This window comes from Silene latifolia, chromosome 2, assembly GCF_048544455.1.
Source record: "Silene latifolia isolate original U9 population chromosome 2, ASM4854445v1, whole genome shotgun sequence".
NCBI classification, from domain to species: Eukaryota; Viridiplantae; Streptophyta; class Magnoliopsida; order Caryophyllales; family Caryophyllaceae; genus Silene; species Silene latifolia.
In genome coordinates, this window is record NC_133527.1 from 123,681,370 (window position 1) to 123,702,152 (window position 20,783).

The 20,783-nt window shown below is 39.9% G+C and overlaps 1 non-coding gene across 1 annotated transcript; it reads right to left on the minus strand.

Moving 5' to 3' along the window:
* Positions 1 to 7,101: 7,101 nt before the first annotated feature.
* On the minus strand, positions 7,102 to 7,208 carry LOC141644796 (small nucleolar RNA R71). Its single transcript, XR_012544403.1, has one exon. It is a non-coding gene; the product is annotated as a small nucleolar RNA R71 (small nucleolar RNA).
* Positions 7,209 to 20,783: the final 13,575 nt, after the last annotated feature.

Genomic DNA, 20,783 nt, shown 5'->3' on the forward strand with positions numbered 1-20,783 from the left:
TCATATATGAACTACTTCCTTTTTCCACCACATCATTCATCCTTCTCATATACTTTTCCAATAATTCCAAACAACATATCATCCATCATATACATTAGAATATTAGTAAACACATAGCGATCCCATGACACCCCATAGTGACCGGTTTAAAGTTGTAGGGCGAGTTTGCGACTTTAGGACGTCTCCCAAGTCTTTCCATTAGCTCTTAACAACTCCTACCTGGGTTCATTTTATTTTGACTCTCTAGATCCATTGGGTTTATTAGTTACAGGTTCCAAAATCGTCTCTCTGATACCACTTTGTAACACTCCTATACATCAAGTGCCTTACCAGGACCACCTAATGCATGAGAATATTACCATCTCGGTTACTCGAGATAATATATATCAAATAGACCATAAAATAACGTACTTTAATAGATAATTTTAAGTGATTACATAACAAAACCAACTGTAAAGTAAAATACAACCGTTATAAAACCAAACTACTTTTAAAGTAACAAAAGTAGTATGACAACACAGTGGAAGACTACTATCAAACTCGTGGCAACTCCATCCCCAGCTAATCCCGCGCGCATCCATGGTATACCTGCTAGACAATTGCTCACCACTCCCGAATGGATCACCATAGTTTTTAAAACATTTAAACGGGGTCAGTTACTGATTACACAAAAATAATACAACAGATACAATACACAAACATCCAATCTCCATCATAACTCCACACACCTGACTACACACTAAAATGTGTAGTCCTGCCAGAATACCCGTCGCAACAAGTATTCCACACCGCCAGTGGGGGACCGCATCCGTTCCCACCTAAGCCCCGCTCATCTCATAGGAGCGATAACCTATGTTCCTTAATGTGCACATCCCCTCTGTGGCGGGTTCCACAGAGAGCAAATCAAGAGCGTGAAGCCACTCCCGCAAGTGACTCCACTCAGCCGAGGACGCATCTCGAGAACCACAGACAGTTATACAATCAATTATGCAACAACAACTCCAACGCCAAACCAACATGTTATAGATCACAACAACATTAAACAACCATCAACTACAACCATGTAACCAATAACTGAGTAGGAAATCCTACCTGAAAAAACCATCACCAAGATCGTCATAATCAGCTATTCAAAGTCGATCTTCAACGAAATCACCTCCTATAAACACACAATCATACAATCACAATCTAACATCAACAATACTCCCCAAAACCCCCAAATTACTCAATTAGGGTTTCAACTAAAATCAATGAAATGATATAAAAATCATACTAGAAGCTTACCCACAATGCGACGGTCTCAACGATGTAAAGAACTCAACGATCCGACGACTCTAGCCCTTACGATTTGATAGCAATGCGAAAGAGGAGAGTAACGTAACTTCTTTTTATTTCTTATGAAACTTAGAATAGGGTAAAATGACAAGAAACTGACGAAAGATGCCTTTAAATCCTTCTCGCTTTACTATCAAAACCCGGCAAAATAACCCGTAGGACTCCCTTACTCGATCGAGTAAGTGACTTACTCCATCGAGTGCCCCTTACTCGACCGAGTGTCACACGTACTCGATCGAGTACCGAACAAGGAGACTACTGTTTTGCGTAAAAACATACTGTAATACTACGGTTTTCTAAGTGGGTTACTCGGCCGAATATGGCTTACTCGGTCCAGTAAGTGTGTCGTGTGTTTCTGGATAGTTTACTGCCCAGGAATACTCAGCCGAGTATAGGAATAATCAACCGAGTAGAGGATACTCGGCTGAGTATACTCTATACTCGATCGAGTATCCGGTCTGACGGGTTTATTTCTGCGGTTTGGTTAAGGTGATTAGGGATTATTATAAATTACACTTTTACGGTTTCTAAATCATTTTACCGAAACTCAACGACGCTCATATCTCTCTAATCACCCTATCACTCTCAAGGCTAATTGATCGATCGCAAGTCTATACTTCCGTCTATTGTCTCGATTTCTTTGGTAAGTCTCTAGTTCTTTGTAAACAGCTAATAGGTTGTCTTTTAGGGTTTGGCCCTAATTATTGTTTTGGGTTAATTTGGGGGTTTAGGGTTTTGGTCATCGTATGTATTGTTGATTGTTAATTATTGTGTTGTAGGTGATGATGTGTTACTCCTTGTGCATTTCTATGATTGGCTACAACATAACAGATTATGATAAGGTATGGTTTCCCTACCCAGTTCCTGTTTAATTGATTTGAGATTATGTTGTTTTGCGTACGATTATTTGTCTGCTGATCGTTGTTGGAGTGTTGGTGTGGTGTTGGTGTTGTGATGATTGTGGTGGAGTCACTTGCAGGAGTGGCTTCACACCCTAGTTCGCCCTCCGTGGAACCCGCCATGGGAGGGCATGTGCACATTAAGGGACAGGGATATCGCTCGTTGATGAGCGGGGCTTAAGTGGGGATTGGCTGCGGTCCCCCACTGGCGGTGAGGATTATCTGTTGCGATAGGTAATCTGGCAGGGCTACACACTTCGGTGTGTAGTCGGTTACTGTGTGAGATCGCGAGACCGGAGGTGGATGATGATCAGCTGGTTACCTTTTGTACTTGTCTTACTTTGATTATTCAGTAACTGGCCCCGTTGTTGTTTTATAAAATCTGTGGTGATCCATTCGGGGATGGTGAGCATATCGTGATAGGTGATGGAGTTCTCTAGCTATGGGCAGTCATGGGGAGTCATCACTCGAGTCTAGCTTCCGCCGTCAAGAGACTTAGCTTTCATTTCTAGTTGTGAAGCTTTCACAGTTGTACTTTGGTTTTGGTTTTGGAGAACATGTAAACTTTAATCATTTACACTTTAACAATTGTGTTTGGATTGTTAACTTTGATATACTGACCTCGGGCAACCGAGATGGTGACGGTCTCTCATGCTAGGGTGGTCCTGGTAAGGCACCTTGGTACGTGGGGGTGTCACACATACTTACTCGACAGAGTAAGCCCCACTCGATAGAGTACAGACATAGAAAACTGTAGTATTACAAGAACATTTAGTAGTTAAATAATGATGAATATTTTGGTAATTGTTCCCTCCAAAAGTTAAAACACAAAATTAGACATGCTTAATAATGTTGCTAAACCGACCCATTTATATTAAGATTAACAGCCTGATTATAGCTAAGTTTACAAAATTTGGTTGTTTAACAACCATTACGTATGGAGACATGCCTCCATTTACCAATAATCCAATGTTAATTAAATAAAATTATATACGATTAGTAGCTGATTAGTATACAAATTACAACAATTTTATGTAAAAAAAAATGGTAGATCAGTGGTGATCAGAGGACTTCAGTTTTCATTATGGGTTTCCCCTATCTTGTCAGCCAAATTGGTTATCCTTCAACCAAAAACCAAAGTCTCAAAGTCTAAATCCAACAAAGCAAGTTGCCTTAAATATGAAAATTTGGCACCAAATTCAAATAAGGAGCCAAATATCATAAACATTTCAGTTTGCGCCCAATTAGTTTTCAAACATTGTGCAAAGTTCAAGTGTATATAAATAGAGAGGATGTGATAACTTGTCTTCATTTATTTGAGTAGAGCCAAAAATTACATTTCTTACCATTACATAAATCAAACAAAAAATATTCTCAATAAATGAAGAAGCCAAATCTAGATAATTTGGAAAGAGGGAGAATCTGTGATCTTCTACTAGAGAAAACCATTGAGGGAAAAGTAAAGCATGGTGCAATGGCAGAAGTTTCAGCACAATTTGGGGTATGCAAAAAAACAGTAACCAAAATTTGGAATAAAGCTAAGATTCAACATGCTGCAGGTCAGGGAATTAATGTCAACAGCAGGCTCAAAGGTAGAAAGATGTCAAAAAGAAAGGAGTTTGACACTTCTAAACTAGAGAGTTTGGACTTTGCAAAGAGGACAACTCAGCATGAAGTTAGTAAAGGGATGGTTGTTAGTCAATCAACAGTATGCAGATGTGTGAAGGTAGATCTCATAGATTCAAATACAAATGCAATCAAGCCACTTCTGACAGATAAGAACTGTGACACCCCCATACTCCAAGTGCCTTACTATGACCACTTAAGGCATGAAAACGTCACCATCTCGGTTACCCGAGGCAATGATAATCATAAGACAATAATGAAACATACTTAAAAGCAAACTACGGTTTAAAGTGATTACATGACAACTCCAAAACTGTTAAACTGAAATACAATGTACTCAAAAATGGTCTACTGGTAAATCTATCAAAACTACAAAACATCGTCTGACACAGCGGAAGACTCTTCTAACTGCCACGTGATGACTCATCTCATCTATCCCATATGCGTCATACCATACCTGCTCAATAACTGCTCACCATCCCCGAATGGATCACCACAGTTTTTAAAACAATTAACGGGGTCAGTACTATTTACATAAAACAAATCACAACGAAACAAATGCCAAACAACTCAACAACACAACAATTCTCCAGTCTCCATAATCAATCTCCACACAACTGACTACACACTAAAGTGTGTAGTCCTGCCAGAGTAACCATCGCAACAAGTAATCCACACCGCCAGTGGGGGACTGCAGCCGTACCCACCAAATCCCCGCTCATCAACCACTGAGCGATAAACCCAAGTTTCCTTAATGTGCACATCCTCTCCTGTGGCGGGTTCCACAGAAGGCGAACCAAGGGCATGAAGTCACTCCCGCAAGTGACTCCACTCAGCCAGGGACGCACCCCAAATATCACAGACAGTTATACACAACAATCATTATACTATACTATCAACAACCACCACAACAGAATCTGATGCCAATACGATATACAACAAAAATAATCACCAACCACACTTATGTAAATAATACTGAGTAGGAAAAACTGACATGTTCATTTTATATATACTTCTATCCCTCATTTTAGCTCGATTTCTATTGTTTATCATACTTTAATTAGTATATTGTGAGCTAATCTTGTGTTCTAGGTGTATTGTTTGCATTTGTTACCTTTTGTAGGAATCTAAGCATTTAGAGACTTTTTCCTATCACATTAGCATACACCAAGTTCACTAGGCTAAGTGGAAACAAGATGGACCAAGCATGACAATGAAAGGTATTTCCAAACCCAAGCAAGTGTGTGTGAGAAATGCAAAATGATCCTACAAAGAGCCCAATAAGAAGTCCAAAAATTATGTAGAAAATATCAAAGCTTAGGATGCTCAGTTGGATGCTCTTAGAAGGATTTATGAAGCATTAACCGGGTGCATTAAGGATCATTTATCACAAACATTGGATTCCTTCAAGCATTAAACAAGAATTTAAGCCAAAGTACCCGGATAACCATGACCCCGATCGGGGCCGCCCAACTCCGATCGGGGCCACATGCTCCTTGATTATTTACGTTTCTTCTTCCTCTCCTATAAATAGGAGAGGTATTCCAAGGCTTTGGGCATCCAATCTTGACGTCTCATTTTTATTCTTCATAGCCTTAAGCAATATAATTTCTCTCAATAGTTTTCATATTAGTTTACAATATAATTAAGCTTGTAGTTCTTAAACACTTTGTTCTTAATATATTTTTAAGCATTTGGTTATAATTTGTTCTTCCATACAAGTTCTCTATTATTAAGGTATTTCTATTTCTAGTTTACATTTTTACATCTCTATTTAGTTTACACATAGTTTATAATTTAGATATTTTATTCGTATATCATTAGTATAATTTCCTTTACATGTTATATCACCTAATTTGTTTAGATCATACAACCATGTTTAGCAATTCTTATAGCATAATTTACAATTTACATCTTAATATGAGTAGCTAAATCTCTTAGTCTAAGGGCTAGGGGAGCCATGCATAAATCAAATATATAACATGATAAAATAGGTTAATAATAATATTGTTCATATTGCTTCTATCACATGTTTGCACCATAATGTTTAATCTTTGTTTAAGGCCTTATTCATAGATTAAGTGTGTTCATTCATTCTAAAAGTCGAGAGGCATGGAATCGAATTAGACAAAGCATGTGTAGTAGGACGACCTAGTCATGGACGAGAGTTTCTCTAGGACCCGGTCTATGGTTGATACTAATGTCGTAATGTGGGTATCTTTAAGCCTAAGCAATTGACAATATTATTAGTACCGAATTTATCATAATCATATGTTTACCTTTGCATGTGTAACCCGAACCCCTTAGACTCCCTTTTATTATATAATTTACATTAAAACCTTTGTTAATCATTAAACAACCAAACCAAACTAAAAATGAAATCGACCTTGATAAAAATCTCTCCATAGCATTTCACAACGTAATTCCCGTTTCCTTATGGTTCGACCCCTATTACTACATTTATTTGTGTTTAGGGAATTTATCTTTGCATAGGTACACGACTAGCCTATCAAATTTTAGCGCTGTTGCCGGGGAAACAGTTTTATTACGTTTTAAATTGTCGATTTTTGTCTTATTTTATTTTTTCTTGAGGAACACTTGTTCCTTGAGACCGTTACTTATCATTTTCCTAGAAATTGTTGTCTTATGCCCAAGACCTCTCGTCGTGGAGAATTGCTTTCACCGGATTCCGATCCCGAAAAAACTTTTAGGAAAAGACGACGTTTTTGGAAGGAAGTGAAAGAAGCCACTTCTCCCGTCCAAGTTGAAAGTGTTAGAAAGTATTACTTAGACGATCTAGAAGTTCTTGAAGAGGAGGAGGTTTCAAGTTCATCATCTCCACCACCACAACCATCTACTACCAAAAAGATGGTGAAACTTTCTGATCACTCAAAGCCCACCGCGGCCATGCTTCCGGCCGATATCACAACTACTCAAATTACCGCGCCGGAATTCGAGATCAAGCCGGCTTTCATTAGCCTCGTGGAGAAAAAGCAATTTGGGGGAAGTCCTTTGGAGGATCCCAAATTTGCATGTACAAAATTTTTGTGACTACTGCTCCATGATCCGTCAAACGGGCGTCACTCAAGCCCAAATAAGGGAAATACTTTTCCCTTTCTCTTTGAAGGAGAAGGCCAAACTTTGGATCAATAGCCTTGACTGCACTGCCATGGGAATCACCAATTGGGAGACTTTGGCTCTAGCCTTCTATCAAAAGTTTTTTCCACCGGAGAAAACTCAAACTTTGAGGAGCCAAATTACCGGATTCCGTCAACAAGCTCTTGAGAGCTTATATGAGGCTTGGGAGAGGTACAAAAAGCTTCAAAGACAATGCCCACATCATGGGCTAGATGATTGGTTTCTAGCAATAACATTCTACAATGGATGTTGTGCCGAGTCCCAAAGGATTCTTGATTCCGCCAACAATGGGCGGTTTGATCAAATTGACACCAACCTTGCTCATGCCATGATCGAATCTATAGCGGTCCACGATGCACAATATGTCAATTCTCGAGTTGTGCCATACAAAGGTAAAGATAAATCCTCCAACAACTCCATTTTGCTAGCTCAAATTGCCTTGCTCCAACAACAATTGGCGGAAAGGGATGCTAGAGATTCCGTTCAACAACTCAATGCCGTGTCTTCAACAAGCCAAATCGTTGTTTGTGATGGTTGCGGAGGTGCGGGTCATTATGCCGCTCATTGCCGAGCTCCTATCTAAGAGGTAAATGCTTTTCAAGCTTTTAGGCAAAGTTCATATCCACCGGGTACATTTCCAAACACTTATAACCCGAATACAAAATTTCATCCGAACTTGTCTTACACTAGCAACAATGTGCTTAACCCTCAACCCTCACCACAAAAAAATGCCTATGTTCCTCAACAACAAAAGTATATCCCACCACCGGGTTGTCAAAATCAACAAAAGCCCCCACAAAACAATTACCAACAAAATCCACCACAAAATGCCCAACAAAACAATCAAGGAGTTGGTAAGCTCGAGGGCATGATAGTCCAAATGCAAAGAGAATTATTGGCTCAAATTCAAAATAATGATCAAGCTCATAGTGTCGCGGTCAAGATGTTGGAACAACAAGTGGCTCAACTAACCGCTTCTAATTCTCAAAGGAAGAACGGTCAACTACCTCCCCAAGGTGAGCAACCACACGAGACCGTCAATTCTATCTCCTTGAGAAGTGGTACGAGCTATGATGGGTCATCCATGACTTTGGATGAAGAAGTGGATGTTAAAGAGGCCAAGCTTGGGGGAGATGACAAAAAGAAGGCTAGTGAAGAGCCTCTTGTTAAGGATCGTGTGCCATTTCCTCACCGGTTGTTGATGCTAAGAAGAAGAGCAAGCTTGATGCCAAAGTTGTTGAGCACCCTATGACTAAGGAAAGTGATGAGGTAATTGTTGAAGAAGTCTCTCCTAATGCTAAGGAGAGTGATGCTGCTTCAAAGAAGGTGAGTGTTCCCAATGAGAGAGAAAGTGAACGATGTGGAGGATGCTCCTCCCGAGGAAGTTGTTCAATTACCATTTCCCCATCGCCTAGCAAAACACAAGGAGGAAGGTAAGTTCGGTAGGTTTTTAGAAGTTTGTAAGAATTTACAAGTCACCGTCCCATTTTTAGAATTGCTTACCCAAGTCCCCTCCTACGCAAAGTTTATGAAGGAGATTCTCTCAAAGAAGCGATCCTTCAATGAGGTTGAGACCATTGCTTTCACCGAAGAGTGTAGTGCACTCTTATAAAATAAGTCTCCCCCGAAACTTAAGGACCCCGGTAGCTATTCTATTCCTTGCACTATAGGCACATATACCATTGATAAGGCCCTTTGCGACCTAGGTGCTAGTGCGAGTGTCATGCCTTACTCCCTTTGTGAAAAAGTTAACATGGGTGCTTTAAAATGCACAAGTACAACATTGCAAATGGCGGACCGTTCTTTAAAGCGACCCTTAGGTGTCTTAGAAGATGTACCCGTCAAAGTTGGCAAGTTTTTCATACCCGTTGACTTCCTCATAATTGATATGGACGAGGACTAACAAACCCCAATTATATTGGGTAGGCCATTTTTACGCACCGCGGGTGCGCTAATTGATGTGAAAAATGGGAGGTTGACGTTAGAAGTGGGTGATGACCGGGTTTTCTTTAGCAAAAACAACACCATTAGAAGCCCAATGTTACAAGAGTCTTGTTATTTATTTAGCACTGTGGACTCTTCTCATGCCTCTACTACACTTGGCTCCTTACTAATGGATCCGTCGGAGGGCGATATGGGTGTTGTTTGTTTTGTAGGTGACGATGCTAAGGGCACTATTGCTAAGAGTGCCAAAAAGAAAGGGAAATTTTATTTGAAAAATTTCAAATGGTTGCGGAATGCAAAAGGAGCTATGAAATAGAGCTTGGTTGGTGGCAAGCTTAAGAACAAAACTCGATCAAATAGCTTCTTACGTCGTGCGGGACGTTAAACCAGCGCTTCTTGGGAGGCAACCCAAGCTTTTTATTTGTTTTTGTTTATTTTTGTTTTTATTTTCTGCAATTTATTGTTTTTCGTAGATTAGTAATAAAATACTCGACTTGACGATGTTTCTTTTTGTGATTTTTAGGTGAAAATGAAGAAAGGAGACTTAGAAAAGAATCTGGCACGCTTCCCCATACAAGAACCCCGTTCGGGGACGTGGTTTTCAAGAAACGGGACGAAATTAAAAAAAATAAGGAAGTAAGTCAAAAAGCCGAAGAAGAGGTCAACCCCGATCGGGGTCGTGGTTTTCTACATGGCTGTGTGTTTCTTTATACGGGTAAAAAAAAAAAGAACGAGAAAAATTTTCTATCACTTTGCAAAAACCCGACGGTATCTCTCCTCCTTCCTTATATCATATTTTCTCATATTCTTCACCTTAATCATAAGGAAACATCTACACCCCCCGAATTCATGCTAGCTTGGGGGAAGGCTAGCAAGTCAAGTAAGTTTTTATTTACTTTGCATTTTAGTTTAGATCTTACAACCCATTAAACATAACCTCTAGTCCTTCTTGTTTTGTGCTTTGAGCCATTTTTATGGTTTGATTGGGTACTTTGAATTGTTGGCACATTGAGGACAATGTGATGTTTAGCTTGGGGGGTTATTGCATTTGCATATAGTGTAGTTTGCATGTAGTGTAGTAAATTTGAAAATTTTTGAGAGAAATTTTTGCTTTGTGCTTGCTTGTAGCCTACTTTCTTCTTTGCTTATCCTAATAATGGCTTCTTGCTAATGATTTATTCTTTCATGATGGGATATTAGCTACATGGGGATGTCTTGACATAGTAGGTGGGAGATGGAGAATGAACCGAATAGGCTTGATCTTGACTTGTGGCAAGCTACAAAATGGTAAGGTAGAGCCTCTTTTTGACCGATGCATCCATATCCGGTCTCTCTTAGGTTAGTTTAGGTCTCCTTATGATGTGTGTTTCATCAAAACTCACAAGTATGGTCTTCATTTCATTTCTTTATAAGCATGCATTCATATGTTGTTAGCATTTTGGAGCCATTCACATGATTAAATTTGCCTTTTTGAACCCTTTACAAAATTGATCCCTAGCTACATATAAAATTGCCTACCTTATTGAGCTAGTAGCTTTGATGAGTTGTGTTTGGGTGCTCATTTGGGATTTATTTTATTTTGAAACATCATTGTGAGCTTGGTCTTAATGCTCTTGAAGAAGAATTGAGAAAAAGAGAAAAAAAATGAAGCATGAAATGAAAAAAAGAAGTATGATTTGAATTGGAAAAAAGAAGAAGAAGTTGATGTAAGAAAATCTCATATTTTATTATCATCTTTTGGAGAATTTTCTTATGGTATGCATTACAATATTGGGTTAGTTTCGGGATTGATTATCCTTACATTTTGGATAGTTGCTAGCTTAACTTAAGCTCCACATTTCCATAATTCATTTGTTCCCCTTTCTACCCATGTCTTTTATCTTTCTTCTTACCCATTTGGCTTCTTTATCATGCTTGTATATGATTATTTTTGGCTTGTAGTTTTGAAATGTTTACCATATTAGATTGCGGGCACATTATTATAAATCAAGGATAGTGGAGTGTTCATTCACAAAATTGTCCTTTCACATATAAAAGAGCTTGAGTGCCCCGTGAGAGTCCATAAGTAAAAAAATCATGCAAGAGCTTAAAGGTTCATTTCAAGTTTTCCATGCTACACCGTCATGTAAGTCTCATCCATATTTTGCTTTGTCCCTTGCCCATGTTGATTCGGGTTTTTTAAATCATTGTGCATAGTTTGTTTGGATATTGCAATTGATGGGATTTGGTTTCTTGCTTGGGGACAAGCTAGGGTTTAGCTTGGGGGAGTTTGATATGTTCATATTATATATACTTCTATCCCTCATTTTAGCTCGGTTTCTATTGTTTATCATAATTTAATTAGTATATTGTGAACTAATCTTGTGCTCTAAGTGTATTGTTTGCATTTGTTACCTTTTGTAGGAATCTAAGCATTTAGAGACTTTTTCCTATCACATTAGCATACACCAAATTCACTAAGCTAAGTGGAAACAAGATGGACCAAGCATGACAATGAAAGGTGTTTCCAAGCCCAAACAAGTGTGTGTGAGAAATGCAAAATGATCCTACAAAGAGCCCAATAAGAAGTCCAAAAATTATGTGGAAAATATCAAAGCTTAGGATGCTCATTTGGATGCTCTTAGAAGGATTTATGAACCATTAACCGGGTGCATTAAGGATCAATTATCGCAAACATTGGATTCCTTCAAGCATTAAACAAGAATTTAAGCCAAAGTACCCGGATAACCATGACCTCGATCGGGGCCGCATGCTCCTTGATTATTTACGTTTCTTCTTCCTCTCCTATAAATAGGAGAGGTATTCCAAGGCTTTGGGCATCCAATCTTGACGTCTCATTTTTATTCTTCATAGCCTTAAGCAATATAATTTCTCTCAATAGTTTTCATATTAGTTTACAATATAATTAAGCTTGTAGTTCTTAAACACCTTGTTCTTAATATATTTTCAAGTATTTGGTTATAATTTGTTCTTCCATACAAGTTCTCTATTATTAAGGTATTTCTATTTCTAGTTTACATTTTTACATCTCTATTTAGTTTACACATAGTTTATAATTTAGATATTTTATTCGTATTTCATTAGTATAATTTCCTTTACATGTTATATCACCTAATTTGTTTAGATCATACAACCATGTTTAGCAATTCTTATAGCATAATTTACAATTTACATCTTAATATGAGTAGCTAAATCTCTTAGTCCAAGGGCTAGGGGAGCCATGCATAAATCAAATATATAACATGATAAAATAGGTTAATAATAATATTGTTCATATTGCTTCTATCACATGTTTGCACCACAATGTTTAATCTTTATTTAAGGCCTTATTCATAGATTAAGTGTGTTCATTCATTCTAAAAGTCGAGAGGCATGGAATCGAATTAGACAAAGCATGTGTAGTAGGACGACCTAGTCATGGACGAGAGTTTCTCTAGGACCCGGTCTATGGTTGATACTAATGTCGTAAGGTGGGTATCTTTAAGCCTAAATAATTGACAATATTATTAGTACCTAATTTATCATAATCATATGTTTACCTTTGCATGTGTAACCCGAACCCCTTAGACTCCCTTTTATTATATAATTTACATTACAACCTTTGTTAATCATTAAACAACCAAACCAAACTAAAACCGAAATCGACCTTGACAAAAATCTCTCCATAGCATTTCACAACGTAATTCCCGTTTCCCTGTGGTTCGACCCCTATTACTATATTTATTTGTGTTTAGGGAATTTATATTTGCATAGGTAAATGACTAGCCTATCAAAAACCCTACCTGGAAAGCAACACGAAATTAGACGAACAAGCAGCTGACTCAGAATCTCTCCTCAACGAACCCTCCTCATATACATACATACATATTATTACTACCATAAGCACATGACCACCAAAACCCCCAAATCACCCAATTAGGGTTTAACAAACATTAACCAAATGATATAAAAATGATATGTAAGACTTACCCTCGACTCAAGGATCACGAATATGTAAAGAACGACAAAAACCGACACTCCTAGCTCCGGGATTTTCTAACAATGCGGCGAGGATGATTCAACGTAACTTCTAATCTTCTCTTGAAGGTTTTAGGTTTAGAAAAGTGTTTTATAAAAAGTGACGAAGGCCTTATATATCAATCCCGCATTATTAAAAAAACCCGTCAAATATCACCCGTTAACCGACTTACTCGATCGAGTAAGTCACTTACTCGATCGAGTGACCCTTACTCGATCGAGTGTCACACTTACTCGATCGAGTACCCATCAGGCAGACTACTGTTTTTCTTAAAATCAAACTTACTCGACAGAGTAAGCCCCACTCGATAGAGTACCCTAAGACTCATAAAACCGTAGTATTACAGTCTTCCCTCCTAAAAAAGAACTTCGTCCCCGAAGTTCAAACCACAACCAAAACAAAAACACACCAACATCATCCCGACACAACAACATAAACAAAACTCGACATAAAACTCCAAAACATACTTCTCAAACCAAACTCAACCCGACTCAAAACCACTACTAACTATATCAAAACCAACATAAAACATGTAAAAACTCTATGCGAACATCTCCTACTCCCCTAAAAGAAACAAGGTTACGTCCCCATAACCATACATACCTGATCAAAAAGAGACGGGTACCGCTCCCTCAAAGCCTCTTCCGCCTCCCATGTAGCCTCCTCAACCTCATGGTTAGACCAAAGAAACTTAAGCAATACTGTCTCACCATGTCTAGTTTTCCTAACCTTTCGATCAAGAACCTGTTTAGGCACCTCAAGATAAGACAAAGACTCATCCAGCGCTATGTTCTCTACCTCTAACACATGTGACGGATCACTAACATACTTTCGCAGCTGAGATAAATAAAACACATTATGCACTCTATCCAAGGCAGACGGTAAAGCCAACCGATAAGCAACCTCACCCACACGATCTAAGATCTCATACGGTCCTATGAACTTCTGGCTCAGCTTCCCTTTTTTACCAAATCTCATGACCCCACGCATAGGAGACACTTTCAAAATAACCTTGTCCCCAACCTGAAACTCTATATCCCGTCGATGTAGATCTGCATAACTCTTATGTCGATCCTAGGCCACTCTCATCCTCTGTCTGATCAGCTTAATATGTTCCACCATCCCATGCACCATCTCTGGTCCTAAAACCACTGCCTCAGCACTATCGTCCCAACAAATCGAACTCCTACACCTCCTCCCATATAAATCCTCAAATGGCGCCACACCAATACTGGTGTGATAGCTGTTGTTGTAGGAAAACTCAATCAAATCCAACCTCTGCTTCTAGCTACCACCAAAATCCATAACGCAAGCTCGCAACATATCCTCTAGAGTCTTGATGGTCCTCTCCGTCTTGCCATCTGCCGCAGGATAAAATGTTGTACTCATCTTTAAGGTAGTTCCCATAGACTCCTGCAACTCTTTCCAAAACCGTGAGATGAATCTCGAATCTCTATCAGACACTATGTCCTTAGGCACCCCATGCAGTCGAACCACGTTTTTTCGATAAGCCATAGCTAACTATGTCTTAGTCCAAGTATCTTTCATTGGCACAAAATAAGCTGACTTGGTCAGTCGGTCTACTATCACCCATATCATGTTTTTGCCCTGTTGACTCTTCGGTTAACCCACGATAAAATCCATAGAAATGGACTCCCACTTCTACTCAGGTACCTCAAGAGACTGAATCTTACCTTGTGGTCGTCGCTGCTTGCCTTTCACTCTCTGACACGTCAAACAACGAGCCACGAACTCAGCTGTTTCTTTCTTCATCCCAGGCCACCAGAAAGTCTTCTTCAAATCTTTGTATAGCTTGTCACCGCCTGGATGTACCGAGTATGGTGTGCAATGAGCCTCTGTCATGATTATCTTTTTCAACTCCTCATAATTAGGAACACACCACCTCCCATCAAATCTCACACTACCATCTGTATGAATAGAGAATCTAGATACTGTCACTTTCTCTACTCCAGCTTTCCACTCCTCAATCTTGGGATCCAACGCCTGTTTACTGCGAATATCACCATAAAGGTCTGGCTCTACTGTCAAATCCCCCATAGCATCCCCTTTCTGGATCATATATATCCCGAAATTTCCCACCTCATCTCTCAATCTCATCAAAGACACAGCCGTGTAAAGAGAATGCACACTCTTCCTACTCAAAGCATCTGTAACCACATTAGCTTTCCCTTCATGGTATATAATATCCATGTCATAATCTCCAATCAACTCCATCCACCTCCTCTGTCTCATGTTCAACTCCTTTTGAGTGAAGATGTACTTGAGACTCTTGTGATCTGAAAATACCTTAAAGGTCGCCCCATATAGGTAATGTCTCCAAATATTAAGAGCAAACACAACTGCACACAACTCTAGATCATGTGTAGGGTAGTTCTCCTCATAAGGCTTCAATTGCCTAGAAGCATAGGCAATCACTTTCCCATTCTGCATCAACACACAACCCAACCCATTCTTTGAAGCATCCATATACACCTCAAAGTTCTCACTCCCTTCAGGCAATGCTAAGATTGGATCTGTGGTCAAACGCTCCTTTAATGTCTGGAACACCGTCTCACAACTGTCATCCCAATGAAACCTGTTCTCTTTCCTCATCAAAGCTGTCATAAGTCTAGCTATCTTGGAGAAATCCTTAACGAGCCATCGATAATACCCTGCTAAACCCAAGAAACTCTTTATCTCTGCCACATTCTTTGGTGCTTTCCACTTGGTAACTGCTTCAATCTTTGCAGGATCCACAGCTACCCCTTTCTTTGAAATCACATGCCCCAGAAAAGCTACCTCCTCTAACCAGAACTCACACTTGGAAAACTTTGCATACAACTGATGTTCTCTCAAGGTCTGCAACACAATCCTCAAATGCTCCTCATGCTCCTCTTTAGTCTTAGAAAAGACTAAGATATCATCTATAAAAACCACTACAAACCGATCCAAGAACTGACTGAAGACCTGGTTCATCAAATCCATAAACACTGCAGGTGCGTTAGACAATCCAAACGGCATCACCGCATACTCATAATGACCATACCTCGACGTGAAAGCTGTCTTTGGTATGTCCTCCACCCTAATCTTCACCTGATGGTAACCCGACCTCAAATCAATCTTAGAAAAGACTGCTGCACCGCTCAACTGATCAAACAAATCATCTATCCTTGGCAAAGGATACTTGTTCTTTACCGTTACTCTATTCAGCTACCTATAGTCGATGCACAACCTCAAGCTCCCATCTTTCTTCTTCACAAACAAAACTGGTGCTCCCCACGGTGATACACTAGGTCTAATGTATCCCTTCTCAATCAGATTATCCAACTGCTTCCTTAACTCCTCCAACTCCTTGAGACCCATACGGTACGATGCCTTAGAGATTGGCCCCGTCCCCGGTTTTATCTCAACACTAAAGTCTATCTCCCTCCTTGGTGGCAACCCCGGAATCTCCTCTGGAAAGACATCTGGAAACTCTCCCACCACTGGTATCTGCTCAACTATCGGACTCTCCACTCTATGATCCCTCACATGGCACAAGATCAACGGGCACCCCTTCCTCAGATAGGACTTCAAGGTCACTGTTGCAATCAACTTAACTTTGGGTTTGACAACAAACCCACGATAAGACACACTAATCCCCTTAGGACCTCTCAGAGAAACCTTCTTTTGATGACAATCTATCTTAGCCTTGTACTTTCCCAACCAATCCATCCCGACTATCATCTCAAAACCATCCAAAGGAAACTCTAACAAGTCTACATGTAGATCAACTTACCTAACTATCATAGAAACACCTCTATACAACCGCCCACAAGATACAGACTCACCCGAAGGTATAAAAACTTCCTCTCTTACAGACTCATACTCACTCAAACCCAACCGTTTAACACGACTCGATGATACAAACGACTGTGACGCTCCCGAATCAAACAAAACAAAGGTAAAAACTCCATTAACAAGAAATGTACCGGTGATAACGTAAGCATCATCCTCAGCTGCTTTATTCTCCATCATAAACAGCTTGCCACTGGTCTTCTGCCCACCTCCCTGGACAGTACTAGCTGAGGTAGTCGGTTTAGCAGCCGACCCCTGGTTGTTGTTGGTGTTCGTAGCCGGTCTCTGGTATGAATTACCGCCATTGCCGTTAGCCCCACCGTTGTTGCTCTGACCTCCCCAATTGTTCCACGACCCAACCGACCTGTTACTAGCATAACTCTGTGTAGGACCCTGTGAGAAACTCCCCTGTGACGGTCTCTGGAAACTCCCACTCATCGCACTGGTGCACTCATGTCTCTTGTGGCCCACACCGCCACAGTTATAGCAGGTCATACCCCAACTACCACCACCACTACCACGACCACGCCCGTATGTGTAACACCCCCATACTCCAAGTGCCTTACCAGGACCACCTAAACCATGGAAGTGCTACCATCTCGGTTACCCGAGGCAATGGTAATCAAATAGACAATAACGAAACGTACTTTATTAAATAGTTTAACGTGATACAAGTCCAACCAAAACTGATAAAGTAAAAAGTACAACTGTCCTCAAAATGTTAAACCAAATAAAAACCGAAAGAGTGTTCGACACAGCGGAAGATTTCTAAGACAGCTCGTGATGACTCGACCCAGTTATCCCATGCGCATGAACTCATACCTGCTCAATACCTGCTCACCACCCCCGAATGGATCACCACAGTTTTTAAAACATTTAAACGGGGTCAATACTGATTACATACAACAACAGCTGCAATAAAACAATATTACAAACAACTCAAACAACACATCTGAGTCTCCACAACTCCACCCTATCTCAACATATCTGACTACACTCCGAAGTGTGTAGCCCTGCTAGAGTACCCATCGCAACAGATACTCCTCGCCGCCAGTGGGAGACTGCAGCCGTTTCCACCTATGCCCCGCTCATCTCCATCGAGCGATAAACCCATGTTCATTAATGTGCACATCCCTTCTATGACGGGTTCCACAGAAGGCGAATCAAGGGCGTGAAGCCACTCCCGCAAGTGACTTCACTCAGCCAGGGATGCACCCCGAAGATCACAGACAGTTACACAGCCAATCAACATTATACTATCAACAATCACCAAAACCAATCAAATAAAGATATAAGATACAACAACAACAACAACAACAACAACATCAACATTATATAACCAATACTGAGTAGGGAAACCCTACCTGAAATAAGCCATCACAATACCGTCACAAGTAGCTAATCAAAATGCTCTTCTACGAAATCTCCTCCTATAATCACATATACAATCATGCAATTACTACTAAGCCAATCAAACACCCAAAACCCCCAAATCTACCCAATTAGGGTTTAACCAAAATTGACGAAACAACATAAAACTATACAAGGATTTTACCCTCGACACGACGAACTCAACGACGTAAAGAACGTGACGATCCGACAAACATAGCCCTTGGGATTTGATGGTAACGCGACGAACGTAGACAACGTAACTTCTTTTCTCTCTTGAAAGGTTTTTATAAAATATACAAATGATGAAGAAAGTGACGGAAAACTTAATATATCAATCACGCGTTACTCACAAAACCCGACTAAAACAACCCGCAAAAGTAACTTACTCGATCGAGTAAGTAACTTACTCGATCGAGTGACCCTTACTCGATCGAGTGATCCTTACTCGATCGAGTGCCACACTTACTCGATCGAGTACCCATCAGACAGAACACTGTTTCATAAAACAACTTACTTACTCGACAGAGTAAGCCCCACTCGATAGAGTACCCAAAGATATAGAAAACCGTAGTATTACAGTCTTCCCTCCTTAAAAAGAACTTCGTCCCCGAAGTTCAACCCATACTCAAAACAAACATACTAACTCGATCAAGACACAACAACGCAACTAAGAACTTAAAGCAAAACCCCAACCTATAAAACATGAACTCTTAAAACCAACTCCACCAACTATGCCTATTTCCACAACACGGCTCACGATATGGTATCAACTACATTGTAGCCTCTCTACATTAACTTCATATACTATCGAATACCTTCCACCAACGCCACTAGCTCCGTCTCACTAACATATTATCCACCAGCGAATCCAATATCAAGACATTCATAAACATCAAACGGAATGTTACATTCTACCACCCTTAAAAGAAACTTCGTCCTCGAAGTTTACTCACGCTCATAAACATCATCATCCAACTGTCAACAACATCGAACTCATAAACATCATCATCCAACTGTCAACTCTATCAAAGTATTCTCCCATTCCTCAACATTGAACTACTACAAGCAAGGCCATGACCTTTAACAATATCAACCACAATACAAATCCATCCTTTATGCTACATCAACACTCTACTTCCAACTATACTACAACATGCACAACCATCAAACTCTCTTTTATCGCATCCTACTCCTCTTAAGATAAATGTTACGTCCTCGTAACTCACTAATACTAGATCCTTAGCTATATCTTCGCATTATCCTCATCACCACGACTTGTCAAAGATAACCGCATACGACCTCAACACCTCTAACCATTATTATTTCCGAGGCTCTCTTACTTAAACAGTTCTCATACCTCAATTCATTTGGCACACCACCTAACCTATACCACAAGATCCTAAGCATAACCAATACTCCAATTGTTCTCTATTACTGCCAACACGATATAGTCCTCTATACATGCACCTATCTCCATACTCATAACTTACGATCCACAATTATTACACACACTCGCACTAGATCCTCAAGTTCTTTTCTTTCATTACCGCAAAACTCATCCATAACTTAACATGAAACTAATTCCCAACACCCTATACCCGCTGTCTCAATAAAAGATTATGAACTATATGCATTTTCCAGATCAGTACAACACATGTTCCACAATTCGCTTGCCATCACCATGCCTACCAATGCCTCATCTAAAACAAGATCACAATTGCTGTAACAACCTCTCACAACTGTGTCCCATCAACAGAATATCGCTATACCATGCCGCCAACAGAAACATACACAACTCTCTTTCATATCATACTCTACCCTCACGCCTAAGCTGAAACTGGTAAGAAACATCAATAAACAAAACAACTGTCTATCTGTCTAAACTGAAACTCACAGGAAACAGCAGCAAACAAAAAAACAATCTATGTATAACTGGTATGTACTTTCGAAACTTGAATCGTAATCATCCCGTCTACTCCACCACAACCAGTGATGGCATCACAACACCGCCACCAACAGCCGCACCGCAGCGCGAAAATACCCGCATCACAACACGAATTACCATGCCCGGATCACCACCCGAGGCATAACAACCACATCGATAGGCATCACAACCACATACAATTCCCATAAACACAGACTCAGCATAACTTTCCAGACAATAATACTTACTCAAAACTGCTTTACTAGATCACAACACGACATATTATACGGAATAAACAGACAAGAATCTCATGAATATCATCCATACCTTTTCACGGAATAAACATATATCATGAATACACATACAAGTATAACTAGCCATGCCAGATCACCCAAACTATCACTTTTGAACATCATTCCATTAGTTTATCGTACCCAACATATATCACAAAACATTCATATAACAACTTTATAACTATCACACCGTACCATTTCTCGTGAGGTCATAACCTCACACAAACATTTATACACATCATAGACCCGTAATCACATCCAACTAGTCAATCCTGAACACGTAAGTTACCACTTGATAAAGGTTACCTCTCGCCCGAACTTAATTCGTATGCCCCTCATAACGTGCTCTCCCATTCGCATAACCATCACCCCTGCCA